We start from the raw sequence: 12,510 nt of genomic DNA, 5'->3' as shown, positions 1-12,510 counted from the left end.
GTATCTGGGGCAAAGGTGAACCACAAGAAAACAGAGAGGGTTTTGGATTCCATTTCCCATTGAAAAAGACCCAAGAGATAAAATTCAAATATTAGGATCATATATAGCAAACAAAGGCGCTAAAGAGAGTTGGGAGAGGAAATAACAAGAAATAAAATAAGATTTCTCTAATAAAATTAGAGAAAGTTAAAGAAATATATAATTATACAGCCAAGGGGAAAAGAAAATACACCTTCCTTCAATTCTACGTTTTTATTTATCAGGGCCTAAATAACAGTTGTGTGGTTCTCACCAACTTCTAAAAATAACCATATAACCTCAGGTGACAACAACAACAAAAAAAAAACACAAGAGATTTCAGGACGTAGTCATTTTTTCCCAAAAAGTAAACCAACATTCGGAAACCAGGTGGGAAATTAGTAAGTACACCCTATAATCCAGTAACATGTAGAACCCCTTTTAGCAACAGTAAGTTGAAGTAAATGTTTTCTGTAGGAGTTTATCAGTCTTTCACATCATTTTGGAGAAATTTTGGCCCACTCTTCTTTACAACATTGCTTCAGATCATTGATGTTTGAGGGCATTATTTTCTGCACAGCTCTCTTAAGATCCCACCACAGCATCTCAATGGGGTTGAGGTCTGGACTTGGACTTGAGCATTTCAACTTCAACCTTCAATTTTGTCTTCTTTAGCCATTCAGATGTTGATTTGCTGGTGTGCTTGGAATCATTGTCCTGTTGCAAGAACCAATTTTGGCCCAGCTTAAGCTGCTGGACAGACATTTTTCTGGTATAAAGTAAAATTTATCATTGTCTCAGTGACTGCGAGTTTCCCAGGTCCTCTGGCTGCAAAACCAAATCATCACCCCTCCACAGGTGTTTGTGGTGATACGCTGATTGGTTTTCGATGTGGTTCTCTGACAGGGATGCTGGGGTCAGATGCTGTGTCGGGAACGTCCCCTCATCTGAATGGTTTGACAGTGTGCAATATTTTAGATATTTTGATTTTGCATGTACATTTAGTTATTTACCATTAGAGCTGTATTTTTTAATCCATCATTTTGATTATAGTTCAGACACTTTTTCCCAGAAGAGCTGAAGAGCCTTTGGTTATTTTAAAAGCTATTTATTTCAAATTACGTGCATAGAGAGTGTTAAAGTACACTTCTGTAGCTGCATTGTGATTTCCACAAATGGCAAAGTAAAAACCACTGAGTATTTTCTATTTTTCAAAAGGCATGTATAAAGGAACAGTCAATCCTTGTACTTCTAGTACACATTTATCTGCTGTGAATGAACCTGTGTCAAATGTATTTTTGATTAGCCTTTCTCACAGTGTAAAATCACTGAACTAAACAGGCAGCTGTTGGTTAAGGCTTGTTGGTTAAGGACATGAAACTCTGGGTATGTACAGGGTGGGAAATGTTATGTTGTTTGAAAGTACACTTACAACATGGTAACAAATGCCATGTTGACCATAATCTACCTGACAATCATGCTCAGATTCAACAGTAATTTTATACTTGCCCCCTCTGCTGATGTAATGAGGAGACGCGCCTGTCTAGTCTACCAGTGCATCAAGCTAGGGACAGTGGCTACGTTTACATGCACATCAATATTCCAATATTAATCAGAATTTGGCAATATTCTAAAGTATTGGGTCATGTAATCGCTTCAATCCGATTGCCCATTTCAGATTAAGACAATATTCTGATTCCCCAAATTCCAATTCTTACCCCTGGAATATGCCGGAAATTTGTTGTATGTCAACACCTTATTCAGAAAATTCATTGAAAGGATATATGCACATGCTCAATCTGCAAGGAATTGTGGGTGCTAACAGATACTTAGCTGTAGGCTAGTTATTTAGGAATGGCAACTCAGGCATACTTATAAAAACCACGTATACAGGAATACTCCGATGCCTGTACGCATATAAACATGGTGTTCGGAACACGGCTGCAACCCGAATATAGACCTTAAATGGAATAAATGTTGTCAATGATACTGTCCTTTTTGTCGCTGTCTGTTCCCTCAGTTTTGTCTTTCTCTTCCTCCCTATCATTCTCCTTTTCTGTGCCATCAGCTGGTTCACTTCCCTTTTCCTCTGAAATAAGATTTAAGATTAAATTCATTAAGATTAAAGATTAATCCTGATTAAGATTAAGTCCAGATTCAGCAGTGTTTATTATAAAGCAACGAAATACAGCAAGAATGTTCTACATGACATTTTTTCCCAAGAGGTTTTGGATAAAATAAGCAATAATCAACTAGCAACTAATAATCAATTAGCAACTGATTGTGAATGAACTTGATTTACATGAACCATAATTACATGGAGTGTTTACATATGCACATGGATGTTCTCTTGTAATGATTACAACAAAGCTGATTTCCTCATGTGAGAGATGCAACCCTGGCCATACTCTGCTCCACTGAGCTCACTGCAGTACCGGGAAAACCACGTGTCTGTTGCTGCAGCCCAGTGGATGTGTGGTGTCTCCTTGCAGACTGCTCCCTGTTGCAGTTCCTGTCTCTGTGCTATAGATAAATGCTGAGTATAGCATTTAGAGCTAGCTAGAGCTGGCCAGATGTGCTCTGACTTTGTGATTTTGTGACGCTACTTTTATGCTAGCAGATGCCTGCTAATGAGCAGAAAGAACAGTCAAATGTCGGGCTGATTTTCCTGAAGTGTTTTTTCTTGACAGTGGTTTTACTTCATTTTTACTTGCTTGTGAATTTGATATCGATTTGACACCATACAAGCTATCTAGCTAAGGTGCACTAACAAAAACTTCAATAGCACTGGCCTTTACAGCATTAATTATTGTGTAATCCTTATAATTAAGGATTACAATATTAATTAAATAATATTAGCAAATTTACAAAACAGTAACCCTTAAATACTGTTTGGATCAGATTTGACTCCTTTTGACATTCAAAGGCATTGAAACTACACCAGATAGGTCTCTCACAATTTTTTCAGTGACTTTTCCTAAAGTGACCCAAAAAGTAACAAAACTGAAAGACAAAAAAATTCCACTCATTTTCATACAGGTGCTACAAATTTTTGGACATAGGTTCTGTTCTGGATCAATTTTCACCAACATGTATTGAACGAATTACAGTTTCAAATTTGGAGAAATATCAAAAGTGTAAAATGCTTCTGTGAAACAAGTCCTTATATTTTATGCATTGAGACCAGTTGGGATGAAGGTTAAGGAGTGTCTTGACGCTTGTGGCCAAGCTAGTTATCTAGCTAACATTAATTACCCCTTCAGTTAAAAAAAAGCATCACATGAAAGATCACATGATTAGCTAGGTGTGAAGTTAACTATAAACTGATTACCAATGCTTATTGTAAGTTCTGTGTTACAAAAGCAAGCCCACGTGAAGTTGCTGAATTGTGGCCTAAGTTAACTATTCAATTCAATTCAATTTTATTTGTATAGTGCTTTAACAATGGACATTGTCACAAAGCAGCTTTACAGAAATAAATACATTCAAGATATAAAGTTTAATGTATGAATGCATTCCTAATGAGCAAGCCAGAGGTGACTCCCTGAGACGACATGAGGAAGAAACCTTGAGAAAACCAGACTCAGAAGGGAACCCGTCCTCCTCTGGGTGACACTGGATAGTATGCTTATAAATAAATCCCTTCTGTAACTGTGTACTACATGCACAAATAGTGCAATTATGTAACCAGGAAATTCATTAGAGTTTTCACATGAAGTCTGTTTGTTGATCTTATCCACTCTTCACTGATGGAGACATGAGTGCAAAACTGTTCAACTAGCGGGCTCACAAATAAGTTAACACTTTGAGTCTTCTGGAGAGATGCTAGCTATCACCCCCAACGTACTAACTGCTAGTTAGCAACGTAATTAAAATGTGTGAAAAATGAAAGGAGAACTTTACAATTCTTTGCATATTTTAATCACCAATTTACTTACAATATATTATTAATATTACTATTATTATTAAAATTATTATTACTCACAGTTTATATTAATATATCATCACTATATTTAGGTGGCACTTGTTTGGTGCCCTGCATCTTCTTCCCTGCATCTGAATATGAAGCTCTGGTGGGTCCTAGACATCTTTACTCTTATCCCAGCTTTAAAACAAACTTGCAAGGAAGATACAATTCCATAAATCTGCACCTTTCTTAAGATATAATATAAACATGCCCTATGTCCAGTTTCAGGTGTTGCACATAGATATAACTTTTTCTGTGGATTCATCCAGACCCAGTCTTTTCTTTCCAGTTGGTTGATGCTGATCGAACGCAGCCCTGATCTTATTACCCCATGTCACATTTGCATATTTACTTTGTTAGTTCGAGTGAATGCAGGCTAGCTGACAGCAGCTTGTATTAGCTAGCTACATTGTTCAAAATCATTTCAATAATGTTAATATAGCTAGCTAGCATATTAGCTATGTTGATCAAATTTATGATATTTTGCCGGCTGGCTAGGTTAGCTGCTAGTTGTGGTTTGTGTCATAGTTTACGGTCTAGCAATTAGTGTTTGTTAGCTCGTGTTATATAGCTTGGCTGTTCCTTCTTCAGGGAGCGTGAGACATTTATGAAACGACATTGTAATATTAAATGATAGCTAAACATGTTCCTGTATGCATCTGTATGTATTGTATCTGTCAATGTCAAACTGAGAAACAAATCTTCAGCAGGTTTTACATTCTGAAATCATGAATTTGCTCAAAAGCATTGTTTCTAATGTGGTGTTTGTGTTCTGTGTTTGTTTCTGAGGGGGGCTATGGGGAGAATGGTGAAAAGTGCACCAACAGATTCACTGAAAACCCAGCCTCTATCTGAGGATGTTCCGTACACCTGAGGGAAAATGGCACTATTGAGGTCACGCTTAGGTTAAATCAAAACATGAAACTAGAGTCAGATAGAATTGCACTACTGTCAAAACCCTGATGAGCCATGCAAACGACTTAAATATATAACTTCTGCCTTTAGTAATGTTACACAGGAGCACAGGTCTTTAAATATGTTATTGTTTTACTAAATTTGTTGTACTATTTGATTGTTCCATTTTGCTCTAAATGCACCCTTGTACACTTGAATTCACATTCTTCATCTGTTTACATTCATATGCACTTTTGTAAATTTCTGCCTCTACTTGTGAAGTGCTTACACTACTAAACACAGCTGATTTGTGTTGTATGCACTGGTTGAGGTGTACGCTTGTGTGTTGGGGTCCATGGGCATGATCTCACCTAGGGCCTTTGAGTCTGGATGTGTTCTTGTGTAAGAAAATACTTACACAAGGAGGTTATCTTGGCACCAGACTAACATTTTTAGGTAGATGAGGGAAAGGTATTGACCTCAATAAAATTCATATTTGTATAAAAGCCTCAACATTTGAATTTCCGGGGGCAGAATATACATACGGTAAAATAAGAGGAAAAAACTTTAAAATCATTATTTCTTGTGTAGTCAGTTACAGACAGTGGCTTTTTATTTGCTTTCGTTGTTGTAATTCACCTGGAACTACATTCATCAGCTGCATCAGAGCAAGAAAAACACTGACCACATGTGGAACCTGCAACACGAGTTCAGCACAAGAAACAGAGACACATGAAGCACCAAGCACACACACACACACACACACACACACACACACACTGCCTTAACTGCTGGCTGAACTTTTACCTCCTTTCCGCTTTATTATTTTATTATTTTACAGTCTGCTTCGTTACAGTAAATGAAGTTTTTTTTAATATAGAAGATTAAGGTCACAGTAAACACATTTTGTAACAACCTGAATAAAATGGGTAAAGAACTTTTTTTTTACAAAAACTTTTATGCATGATAAATGTGAATACCCATAGATTTTTTTTGTGCTTGTGTCTATTGTTTTCTTGTTTCTTTGCTTCAGTTGTGTTTGATATGTTTAGCTTACATGTAGGTTAGTTGCATAGATTGTTAGCATATTGTTAAGGCAAACTGCTACAGTCTGAGACTAAATCTTTATATAAATGTTGCCTGCAATTTTGATATTTTGCTGTGTTAGGGGATCACACTAATGTCGTCCACCTGTACTTCACTGACGGTCGGCCTGCAAGGGAGAACATACAGAAGCTTTACATTCAGACCTGTACAAAAAGCTGAAAAAACGTCCATAGTGGCGAGAATTATTATTATTTAAAAAAAATATATGAATATAAAGAGAAATTTCAGATAGTCACTAAATTTAACCAAATACTTTACTGCACAGCCTGCTGCAGTCTGATAAGGTGGTGTCTGCAGAGAGACCTTAAAAGATGACCAACCCTCGAGCAGATCCTCACTTATTACTCATTCAGAGGCCAGGTTATTGAGGACCTAAATGTACTGAGCTGAGTGAGTGTAAAATCATGTTGTCTAAAAAAAAAACATCACTATAAATACACTCACAGTGGCAGACGAAAAAACATAGATAGGTGTCAACTCACAGACTGTTAAGGAGATACATGTGGTGTACAGTGGTATCAACAGCAGCAGATTGGAGTGTTTCTTCCAATACTAGCAGTAAAACCACGAAGATATTGACACTGTGTGCCCTCTGTGATGCAATATTGTTTTGCAAATACTGCGTCATACTTCCTTTTATGACTTTTGACGTCTTGGCATGTGTACACACGCACACAATAAGGGAACTGATTGATTTTCACTGCCTCTGGTGCCTAGGAGGGTATAAATAACATCCATGAATTCATTGCTGAGACAATAAAGCCTGATTGCAGTTTATTGGCCATGTTTTATTTCTTACAGTACAGAAGTCCAAATGAATCACACACTAACTGATTTTCAGATGTGCTGGCATTCTTCAGGTGATATATACAGGACAGATTTTTTGGAGGCACAGACCTTGGCCTTTTAAAAGCACAGTTTTTAAAAGCATTTCAAAACTTAAATCATAACTAAAAATCATAACATTTCAAAGCTGTCTGGTTTACATATTTGTGGCCCAAAAATTAGCTTCAGTCGCAACCGTAACAGTCCTGTTGAGCTGTGCCTCTTCTCAAAGAGCAGCAGAGGGGTCTAAAGATGACGAACTACGCTTTTAAATCTAACAGGCAAACATTTCAGTACATTTCATTATAACATCAAACTATACATACATAATAGAAGACATCTTGGTTTACACTGACAGGAGCAGTGAAAAACAGTTCCTCTCCCTCAAAACTAGAGGGCTGAAAAATGATTGCCACAGATTAGTTCCATCTAATATAATTACTTTTTAATTATATACTTTTTAAATTTTAGCTGTCATGAAATAAACATGTTGCATAACCTAGCAATGATTACATTAGATTAAATTCAGCTTTTTTTTTTGTCACTGAGCAGTTTACAAGTACAAAGCCAAGGACATGCAGTTAGCATCTAACAGGAAGTGCAAAACAACACCTAGCAACGCCAGCTACATTCTACTCACCTACTGTACTGCGGGAATTCGCAGGTCGGAATGACGTCATTTTCGACCTCGGCGCATTAAATAAACAAACTGGAAAAAAACATGGCCGCCTCCATGACCATCTTTTGTTAGCAACAAGCTAGCCAGCTAACTGTGACAAGTGATGTATATTTTCCTTCTCAAACAGCGATCTGTATAGTCAGTGTTATAGATTTCACAAGCGAATAGGTTTTTGTTGATAGAGCTAAAGCAAATACTTGTATATACAGCATACCTCATTTAAAGGAAAGAAGTGCTGCTTTGTTTACTTCTGATGCTGTGTGCAGCCATGTTGATTTGACGTCACAGGCCTGACAAGACTACCCCAAGTTGACGAGTAGGAATTTCCAAGTTGAGGGTTTGTTTTCTTTGGCTTTTCCTGGTCGGAGATTGAGATTACAAGTTCACTCGAGTCGAACACAGCACGATTATATTACGTATATTACATATTCCGTTTCAAAACAATACAATATCACTGAATTGCAATGACCGTCATAATCATACTGAGAAAGCATATAAGCAGAAATGAGCAAGCTTCTCGCAGTCTCCCATATGGTCTAGCGGTTAGGATTCCTGGTTTTCACCCAGGCGGCCCGGGTTCGACTCCCGGTATGGGAAGATACGTTTTCTTAACTCCGTTTTTGTTACACGTAACCGCCAGGGTGAATTGTATCCTTTGGTAAACAATTGTTATACTCTTCGTGCTATTAGGAAGTAGAGTCTACGTATATTTACTTTGAATTAAAGTGACACCGAATTGTAACACCAAACAGCCCATCGTTAAATGGGCTTATTGTTGATATGCTTTCAGACCGGGATCATGGGATCATACAGGAACTCACAATGACATGATGCAGGGATTAATCATAGCCTAGTTCTAGATACGAAGTGTAATTTTAACTTACTACAAACTCCATTAAAAGTAGCCTGGTCTATCAGCTATAGCCGTGGTTTTTAGCTATTGTAGCACTCCGCTTTACTCAGTGCCTGTGATGTGAATGACAGGCTTAATGTGCGGCTTTTCCATTATAGGCGCAGGCTCTCCAGTGTTTCTTTGTAAGTGAATGTTGGCCAATGAGTTCAGAGGGAAAGTGTGAGTGCTCGGAATTCCCCCGCGTTCCCTTCAGCGAAAACAGTGGAACCTTACGGCAGGCACGAGTGCACACACAGAGCTGAAGTGTGTGACACGACCTGCGGCACAGAGAGCCACCAGCCTCGCACACACACACACACACACACACACACAGAGCAGCGTGTGTCTCCCTGCACCGGACAGCGGGGACAGCGGGGACAGCACAGTATGTCTGCGTTCAACTGGATACTGTCCCCGTCATTACTAGCATGAAACGCTTGAAACAGTCAACTTTACAACATCGTCCATCAAAAGGTAAGGATATTTTTTTTCCTTAACATAACACTGTAAAGTCTTTTGAAAAGCTAGAGGATTAAGAAAAGTGCTGCAGACATTTCCTTCTGGAGCTCTGTTGTTACAGCGCACAGTAAGGTTTCATGTCATGTAAACATACACAACTGCCCCCAGCTGCGCTACTAAAATTTCTAGTTCCGGTTTCTGATGTTTTTCACTTTTTCAACCAGTCCTCGAACACAACCCAGCTATTCAGATGTTCAGCTCATCATTCAGAGGTGTGCAGTAATACTGCGCTGATTTATTAGAGCCACAGAGCTTTTATTGCTGAACTTTGCTCCAACATTAAATCCACATTGACATTATTTATAAGCTGACTTGTTTCTGAGTTATTGAGGTTTGGATTAAACCCAATCAAGTGGCCAACAAATAGGCTAATAACTATTAAAACTCATTAGTAATTATAATAACTTTGCTAGCATTGAGTTATGATTTCCACCACTGAAAAAAAAAATCTGATTATGCTTCACGGACCCCACTTAGAGAACCACTGCCCTGAGTTACTCAGTCAGTCCGGATAAGCTGTTTATTAAGTCTCTTCATAACTTTACAGCTGGTTTCACAGCTTATAAGTATGAATGGTACCTCTTACTAATATTCCTTGGTTATGTTTTTAAAGTGAAACCAGTGAACCAGTATCAGTTACTGTGCAGTAAAAGATTATAGTAGACCACATATGTTCAATATAATGTAAGGTTATATTATATGTTAATATAATTTAAGGTCATAGACTTTGTTGCTGAGTTTCCCTACAGCTGTTAACGGTCCAAATGTTTGCGAAATGTTTAGATTTTCAGCCTAGGACACACAAGTTGAACCATCACATTTTTCCATGGCCATTTGGAGGAGGAGAAATTGAAATGGCTTGTTGTTGTCTTACTTTGGGAGTTTTTGGTATGACTCAGAACAGCCTGCCTGTCCAGAAGGGACATTATCCAGTTTTTATGGCCCCACCTTTTCAATGTCCCCACATCCCAGTGGCCAGAAAGCTGGAAATTTCAGTCTTCTGAAACCAATTAGGCTCAGTAAGGAGCTCTAAATATACCAACAATAGCGTAGTTGCTCGCTAACCCAATGCAAGCTGGGGTTTTTCCTGGAAAAAAGTGCCTTCAGTGCATTAGCCCTCTTGATTTTTGTACACTTGAAAAGTGCACTGATGCTGTTCCTTTTATTACTAGCCTGACCTCTCTGCACAAAGGACCTTCATTAGATTCAGCACAGGATTTTATGTTGCTGGACGACAACAGGCAGCACGTGGCCCACATTTGTGAACGGGAAACCTGGAATTTCCTTGTGTTCAGTCTGGAAACTATGACCATCTTCAGCTTAGTACAAACTGAGGAGTAAAGGCGTGTCAGAAGACAGTAGAAGGCCCTGACTCATTGCACTCTATTCGAGTGCTCATTCCCGGCGTCATAGCCTTGGGCTGATGGTTTGGAAATCACATAAGATGTGATTTAATGGGGTGGTTATTGATTTGTCTGCTCATTTGGAGACATTTTTCTTTGTACAGAACTGCATCAGCAGGGCACTATGGGCTCAGACCGAAACAGCAACATGAGATGAATCCTACTCACAGACCAATATCACTTAGATATCTAGAGCTCGCTCATAAGGAATAATTCGGGGGGTGGGGAGGCATCATCGTTTCATTCCTGGACCCATTTTATTTTATTTAAAGTTGCCTGCTTGTTTGTTTGACATATACATGTTTAGCCAACAAATAGTAAAATATGGAAATGAAAAAAATATGGGCTCATTCCCTTGATATTTTAGTTAACTTGAGGTAGACCGAACTGAGTTAAGACTATGTCTTCCACAAGGTGGCATTGTTCATATATAAGCACATGCTTTGTCACATGAGCAAATTTAAAAGAGCATATGACATTATTTGTAGCGAAGAGACACACTGTGGCTCAGTTACAACTGACAGAGAAATTTTTCTAGTTTATAATTTGTTGCAACATGTGCTTCTACTTAACTGTCAAAATAGAAGTGAACTGTGCTCCTGCTCAAAGAAATAAGGACATTGTCACTGGTGCATGCTAAGTTATTACATTTCTGTTAAAGAACATGTAGTAACACATAGACATGCACGAGTGTCTGTGTTTCTGTGGGCTGATCCCAGTTCCTTTCTCCCCCCACACTGATCTTTAGTTAGGCTTAATTCCAGTATTTTGTCACCCTTCATTAATATGAGCAAAAAGGAATATAAAAAAAGGAATAACACAAACAATGAGTTATATTTAAAACAATATAGTTTTATTTTAACACAATGTTATCCATAAAACTATAAACATAGTAATGAAACATTAAAAAAGTGCATTTTTTTCTTCAAAGAAGTGGCTTTAAAATGACCAGCACCCCAACAGTTACTGTATATTGAAGACTTTTTAGAAGAAAATAACAGCACTGAGCTTCTTCCTGTAATGTCTAATACAGTTGTAGATCACTTAGAAAGGGACATTTCATACTCCTTTATATTCTAATACGCATGTGGACCACAGATTTTTTAAAAGGGTTCAAATCCAGAGCCTGAGATTGCCATTGCATGATTCCATGTAGTCCTGTTTTTCATGAAAAGTGTTAAAGGTGTGCATGGTTATAAGTTTGATTTGGTGTCATCTGTCCAAAACGCAAATTAGGTGAAAGAAATGCCACTGTATAAAAGGAGGACGCGCTGCAATGGCTCGGTGGGTGTGTTCGTGTATTCAGTTTTGCTTGGCCACAGCATCTTTTAATTTTAGATTTTAGTTCTCACTTGCCTATATTCAGCAGTATGAGCAGCTTCTGTATGAAAGTGTTTAAATCCACTCGCTAGTGTTTCAATCCACAATTCTATCAATCACGGAATGATGATGCTTTCGATTTTAAATATATTCACTTGCTGTGTTTTATATCACCTACACTGTGTTTTTATTGATAGTCTGTTATGTGAAAGAGAAGGTAATGTGTGTGATCCTGCAGGACTACACTGGCCATTATAATGAACTACAGCTGTTATAAAGCCTCACACTTTATATTCACATATAACACAACATTATGATTGTAGTTTTCCATAAATAAATCCATTATACAATAAAGTGATCACATAGCAGTGTGTGAAGCACACAGGAAACACAAGGTAAAAAAAACTCACTCATGTTATTAATTTATACTAGCTGTTCAGTGCAAGAGTTCTCATAGAGGAGAAATGTTATTAAAGACACCAGTCTTAGAAACTAACAGTGTGAATATGTCTACACTGAGCTTTTACATAGCGTTTTTCATCCGTTTCTGTCGCAAGCTCTTTTGTGTAAGATTACTGAAACATTTATGCGTCTCAAGGAAATGTTTAGTTCAGTTTGGCCTGTGAAAACATTTTCACACAACTTTACAAAGTGTGTGTACTTTTTGTTTTTTATACAATACTCTTCGCATATGTTCTTAAAGGGTGCCAGGAATTATGGAGCAGCATGATTAAGGAAATTCCACCTTTTTGAAAAACCCACCTGCTGTTGTGACAGAATTTTATCACGTGTGATGTGGCGGCTTCTAAACAGAGTTAGCATCATATCCAAGTACTCAACCCTGGCAAATGATGGATTCATCACTAACGGAGGAGCTCACAGCCAC

General features: G+C 38.0%; 1 protein-coding gene, 1 long non-coding RNA gene and 1 other non-coding gene across 4 annotated transcripts in view; 2 read left to right on the top strand and 1 right to left on the bottom strand.

The window, feature by feature from the left end:
- Window positions 1-5,433: 5,433 nt before the first annotated feature.
- Window positions 5,434-7,944, bottom strand: LOC113529218 (uncharacterized). Of its 2 annotated transcripts, XR_008301966.1 has the most exons (3): window positions 7,452-7,938; window positions 7,138-7,209; window positions 5,434-6,699 (listed from the first exon to the last, which is right to left on the bottom strand). It is a non-coding gene; the product is annotated as an uncharacterized LOC113529218 (long non-coding RNA). The 2 variants fall into 2 exon arrangements; XR_008301965.1 differs by having other exon boundaries at window positions 5,434-7,209; window positions 7,452-7,944.
- A 71-nt stretch (window positions 7,945-8,015) lies between these two features.
- trnae-uuc (transfer RNA glutamic acid (anticodon UUC)) lies at window positions 8,016-8,087 on the top strand. Its single transcript has one exon. It is a non-coding gene; the product is annotated as a tRNA-Glu (tRNA).
- A 26-nt stretch (window positions 8,088-8,113) lies between these two features.
- elf1 (E74-like ETS transcription factor 1) overlaps window positions 8,114-12,510 on the top strand; it is a 40,288-nt gene continuing 35,891 nt past the window's right edge. The window contains exon 1 of the mRNA XM_026917810.3: window positions 8,114-8,856. The gene's annotated coding sequence lies outside the window, so the exon portion shown is untranslated. The remainder of the gene's footprint in view (window positions 8,857-12,510) is intronic.

This window comes from Pangasianodon hypophthalmus, chromosome 7 (genome assembly GCF_027358585.1).
Source record: "Pangasianodon hypophthalmus isolate fPanHyp1 chromosome 7, fPanHyp1.pri, whole genome shotgun sequence".
NCBI lineage: Eukaryota > Metazoa > Chordata > Actinopteri > Siluriformes > Pangasiidae > Pangasianodon > Pangasianodon hypophthalmus.
Note: the sequence above shows the minus strand (reverse complement) of the source record. Positions and strands in the feature narration are given on the sequence as shown.